Source organism: Sciurus vulgaris (assembly GCF_902686455.1).
Source record: "Sciurus vulgaris genome assembly, chromosome: 2".
NCBI lineage: Eukaryota > Metazoa > Chordata > Mammalia > Rodentia > Sciuridae > Sciurus > Sciurus vulgaris.
The window spans coordinates 104,436,387-104,442,635 of NC_136462.1; the positions used below are offsets into that span (position 1 = coordinate 104,436,387).

The following is a 6,249-nucleotide window of genomic DNA, read 5'->3' on the forward strand; positions in this document are numbered from 1 at the left end:
TAAATTGAAGGAATTAGCTCTAATGGTCTGTGGCACAATAAGATAACTATAGTCTATAACAATTAACATATCTCATAATAACTAGAGGAGAAGAGTTTGAAGGTTCTCAACACATAGATATGGTAATATACGGGGACATGGAAATGCTAGTTATCCTGAAGTGATCTTTATTCATTATATACATGTATCAAAGTCTCATGTTGTGTATCCCACAAATAAATTCAAGTATTATGTCAATTAAAAAGTAAAATTTACCTAATTTACAAAAAACATGAGATTTGTCAAAGAATAATTTTTATTAATGTATAATAATTTACAGAGTAGTGGGTTTCATTATGGCATATAACATATTTTGATCAGTTACATTCCCCAGGATCTCTTCTTATTCTCCCCTCATCCCTCCCCTGATTCCCTTTCCTATCTTACTAGTCTTCCTTTCATTTTCATAAGATTCCCCTGTTCTTCCTTTTTTCTTTCTAGCTTCCACACACAAGAGAAAATATTCAGTGCTTGACCTTCTGAATATGGCTTCTTTCACTTAACATGATGCTCTCCAGTTCCATTCATTTCCCTGCAAATGGTGTACTTTCGTTCTTCTTTATGACTGATAAAACTCCATTGTGTGTGTATACATATCATATTTTCTTTACATGTTAATCTTCAGTAGACACCTAGGCTGGCTCCATAACTTAATGATTGTGAATTGTGCTGCCATAAGAGCATGTATGCATGTATCTCTACAGTATATTGACTTCAGGGTTTTTTTTTTTGGGGGAGGGGGTAAAAACTAAGAATCGGGATAGTGACTTTACTAATTTATATTCCCAACAACAGTTATAAGGGCCCCCTTTTCAAATATCACCAGGGACACCTTGGAAATACAGATGATAATCAGAAGCTACTTTGAAAATCTATTCCAATAAAATAGAAAATCTCAAAGACATTGACACATTTCTGAAGACATATGAACTACCCAAATTTAATCAAGGGGACATAGAACATTTAAGTAGATCAATTTCAAGCAATGAAATTGAACAAGCCATCAGAAGCTTACCAATTAAGAAGAGCCCAGGACCAGATGGATTCTCATCTGAGTTCTACCACACCTTCAAAGAATTACAACAACACTCCTTAAATTATTCCATGAAATAGGAAAGAAGGGAACCCTTCCAAATTCACTCTATGAAGCTAGTATCACCCTGATACCAAAACCAGACAAAGACACATCAAAGAAAGAAATCGTCAGACCAATATCCCTGATGAATATTGATGCAAAGCTTCTCAATAAAATACTAACAAACCACATACAAAAACATGTTAAAAAGATAGTGCACCATGATCAAGTGGGGCTCATCCCAGGGATGCAAGGTTGGTTTAACATACAGAAATCCATAAGCGTAATTCACCACATCAATAGACTGAAAGATAAAAATCACATGATTATCTCAATAGATGCAGAAAAAGCATTTGACAAAATTCAGCCTCCATTCATTAGAAAAACTAGTGATAGTAGGAACATACCTCAATATTGTAAAAGCTATACATGCTAAACCCAAGGTCAACATCATTCTAGGTGAAGAAAAACTCAAAGCATTCCCTCTAAAAACTGGAACAAGACAGAAATGCCCTTTTTACCACTCCCATTCAACATAATCCTCAAAACCCTAGCCAGAGTAAACAGACAAAAGAAAGAAATTAAAGGAATATGAATAGAAAAAGAAGAGCTCAAACTATTCCTATTTGCCAATGACATGATTCTATATTTATAAGACCCACAAAACTCTACTAGAAAGCCACTAGAACTTATAAAGGAATTCAGCAAAATAGCAGGGTTTAAAATCAATACCAGTAAATCAATTGCATTTCTATACACCAAAGAGATAGCAACTGAAAGAGAAATTTTTCAGAAAAATTATCCCCTTTACAGTAGCCCCCCCAAAATAAAATATTTGGGACTCAGTCTAAAAAAGGGGTGAAAGACCTCTATAATGAAAACTACAGAACACTAAAGAAAGAAATTGAAGGAGACCTCAGAAAATGGAAAGATCTCCCATGTTCCTGGATAGGCAGAATCAATATTATCATAATGGTCATACTACCAAAAGTGTGACACAGATTTAATGCAATTCCTATAAAGATCCCAATGATGTTCTCCACGGAAACAGAAAAAGTAATTATGAAATTCATTTGGAAAAATAAAAGTCCCAGAATAGCCAAAGCAATTCTTAGCACCAAAAGTGATGTAAGAGGCATCATCATGATACCAGATCTTAAGTTATACTACAGAGGTAGAGTAACAAAAACAGTATGGTATTGGCATAAAAACAGACATGTAGACCAATGGTACAGAATAGAAGACACATAAATATATTTATCTCATTTTAGACAAAGGTGCCATAAACATAACATTGGAGAAAAGATAGTCTGTTCAACAAATGATGCTGGGAAAACTGGAAATCCATATGTTATAGAACAAAACTGAATCCTGTGGGGTGCCATCCATGGTCAGCAAAGAAAACCTAGCTTGGTTGAACCATTAGACACAAAAATCTGGTTCTCAGGAACTAACAATTATGAAATATTGTTACAGATTGCCTGGAGTATGTGATTTCCTTGCAGATTGGTTCACTGCTTAAGTTTGCAGGCCCTGGATGTGCCAATGACCCGCTAGAGCAAAATGGCTTGCTTAACTCCACCCCATCCTGTTTTTCTTGATGATAAATAAATTTATTAGTAATTAGTTTATAGCCAGCCTATCCCTCTGACAGGAACCCTTTTCCTCAGCCATGCAGGACGTGTGGCAACAGCTGGCGCCAGGACAGGGACTGTTCGAGAGGAATCCAGAAGAGCTAGATTACAGGTGGGTGTTGGCCTTCTCTCATGGTAAGCACACACACACATGAATAGCTTAATTGAGAGGAAGAGAGAGGAATCTTCCATAGTGTGATGTTAAGCATAGGGAATTTGCTCTCTACAGAGAGGGAAATTTACTTAGCTATCTTAAAAATTATCATGAAACAGAGGGGAAAATCTGTAAAATGAGCTCATCTTGCTCAATTCTTAGAGGGGAATCAAGAAGTTTATGGTTTTCTGAGGAAGAATCGCTTGGTTTGCTTACTTGGGAAAAACTAGGCAGGAAACTGCATGCAGGTTGTATTTCAGCTAACATGCCTAGGAGTGCAACTGAAAATGTAGAAAGAATTTGGACTTTAATAGAGACTTGCTTGTATTCAGACCAAGACATTAGATTGTGGACTTCGGGAGATTTGATCACTGGACTTAGAAATGCTATTAAAAGTTTTAGAACTAATAGGCAGGAATGCCCATCTTCTAGGATCTCTTTGTCTACTGGGAACATGTTAAGCAAAAACAAGGAAATATTACTTGGCAATTACTTGGCAAGTTTCGTAGTTTAAATATGTGTGTTCCCACCATAGCTTCTCCCGTTGCAGAAATGGCATGGTTTCTGATCCTGGGCGGGCAGGACGGGAGACAGCAGAAAGGACACTCCCCAGTGACACCGGGAAAACTCACAGAATGAGCCTGCTCCTGGAGAGCATGCCTGGTTTCTGCCCAGGCAGAGTCCCTCAGGGCCAGGCCGCCAAGATAGAGGAGAAATGGTGTGTGGATTGGAGGCACCGTGGCTGGGCTGTGAAGAATTTAAAAATAAGGTGGAACCCCCCCCCCCCCCCCCCCCCCCCGGTCTTTGTGGGCTTATTTCTAGCCCCTCCCCCGCTCCCCTGCACTTGAAAGCTAATTCTGCAGCACGAGAAGAAAAGGAAATTAAAATCTTGGCCACAGTCTTCTACTTCCCTCATTAACAACTCGCTGGAAAAAATAAATATCTTGACAGGCTGATCTAGACTAACCATTGCTCCATGGTGTGTCTGTTAGCAAGCTGCAGTTCACTATTTTCACCAGTGATTTCTTTCCTTCTCTCAAATAGATTGTCTTTAGCCAAAGTTGAATGAGAAAAATTCAGACGTTAATAAAAGATGCTCTAATTGTGCTTTTTTTTTTTTTTAACTACATCTGTAATTTTATTATAAAACCATTCTTTTGGCATTAGTTGGTTACAGTGATAGCAAGACACTGAGAGTGTAGCATAGCAGCTCTAAAGTAACAGCTGTATTCCTTGCTTACTGAATCAAAATTTAAGTTATCTCAAAACCATTACATACAAGTTATCTGCAGTTATCACTAAAACAAATCCTTTAGGGAAGAGGTGATGCTAAGGGATTAGATTACATGTTGGTAAGAGTACAAAAGTAGTAGTTTTTGTAAAGGGAGAAAAGTCCCTTTAAAAGACCTCCCCTCCCCCCGCAATTACTTTATTTAAAAAGAATCAAATTTCTTAGAGCTAGTCTGAATAGCAATAGCACCCAAAGAACATCACACTTAGTTCTTGTTAAGAAGCAATACCTGTGCAATGCATATTTAGGCCACCGGTAAGGGAATGATGATTGCTCTATTTTCAAACTCCTCATTAGAATCCCTTAAAAAATAAAAGCATTCCATTGTTGCTATCATTGATGTACATTTGTTGAGAGGTTGTTTGCTCTGCTGGGTTTGCTTTGGAGGGATCTTCCAATAGATCTCTTATATTCCTTTCTTACAGTGTCCTTTTTTAAGCTAGGATTTCACATAACTCTAATGCTTTATTAAGAATGTCCTTTTTGTTGTTACATTGTTTTTCTAGCATCTCTTCATAGATATCCACAAGAAAGGCAATTAGGTTGGGGGAACTGTGACTTGGTTGTAAATCAAGTAATTGATTTAACAGATTGGGATATTTGGAAAGAACATGATCCTGCAAAATCCCTTTCAAATAGTTCCATGCATTTTCATTAGGTGGTACAAGTTTTATTATTTCCAGAGTGTACTGGACTTCTCTTTCCAATACAGCACCATTACTGTAGCCAGTGGTATTAGAAATGACAAAGTATCTTTGGTTCTAGACAGAGTTATTTCTCACATCCTCTTTTAGAAGTTGGTCTACATATTGTAAATCATTATCCCAAAGTTTAAATTCCTGAATGACCCACTGTTGATGCTGCCAGACATGATAATTCTTTGCATCCTGGTTAGGAATATCAGCAATAAACTCAAGCTCCTGAGATGGATCTTTTAGCTAAACTACTAAAACTCACCTACATGCCAAACTTGATAGTGGGGCTGTTCCTCAATTATTGCAGTGATGTGGTTCATTTCCTCATGTCGATCCTTTTGAAGTGACTTTAAGAGACTCTCTGAAAATGCCACACTGTATAATCGGCTGCATTTAGCTCAATAGCATCCTGGGTGAGCTTAAAAGCTCCTTCACTTCTTTCATCACGCTGTAGAACAGCCGGGAAATAATCATGAACATCTGTAAAATTTTCACTATAGATGATCTGGACCACTATATTAGGACCATTATTCTGTGGTACTGGATCTATATCAGCCCATTCTGCTGTGTCCCCATAGAGGGCATAGGGGACCCCACTGCTCCTCCTGCCTTGGCCGCCATCCCTTTTTCTTGCTGCTGCTGGGGTGGCGGTGGGTGCAGCTGGGGTGAGGGCTGCTCTGACTGACCCGGCTTGCCATCCTGCATAACCTCTCCAACCCCCTCCGAGGCCACCATCTCCCCGCAAGTTCAAAGCGGAGGTGGTGGCGGAGGCCCCACCCGCCATGGCCTCATAATTGTGCTTTTTCATAGATAAATATTTTGCTTTTTAGGGATGATTTTAAGGGTGAATAACAATCATTAGGACAAAAGCCAGCAACCCAAAATAGTTTTAAGTTTTCTTATTGTATTTCAAACCTGCCTTTTGATTAGATCATATAAAGGTTTAAGTAGTTATATTTTAAATTCCTAAACAGATTAAGTCAAAGCTTTGGTATTTGTTCATTATCGTGGTGCTCCACTTACAAAAGGTTATGCAATTTTTCCTTTTGTTTAATGACTAATTTATAAATATGTGCACACTGGTTATATTTACATAATATCAAAATTTACTTACAGTTCAATGAGCATGCTCACAATTTAAAATTAAATTAAAAATGGATCCAAATAACTTTAATTCGTGTGAATTAATAAGGTTTTAATTTTGGGTAAACAAATAAAAGTAAAGGCTTTTTTATAATTATTAATTCATATTTTTTTGACTGGTCAAATAATAAAACTGCTAATTCCTATGCTATTCACAATCTATATCCATCTGCTTCTAACAATTTTATTCAACAGGAAAGAGATGATTAATACTGATA

At 37.4% G+C, this 6,249-nt stretch overlaps 1 pseudogene across 1 annotated transcript; it reads right to left on the bottom strand.

Annotated features, from left to right (window-relative positions):
- Positions 1-4,318: 4,318 nt before the first annotated feature.
- On the bottom strand, positions 4,319-5,623 carry LOC306655575 (protein farnesyltransferase/geranylgeranyltransferase type-1 subunit alpha-like; annotated as a pseudogene). The gene has a single exon. The product of its transcript is annotated as a protein farnesyltransferase/geranylgeranyltransferase type-1 subunit alpha-like (transcript).
- Between the last annotated feature and the right edge of the window lie 626 nt (positions 5,624-6,249).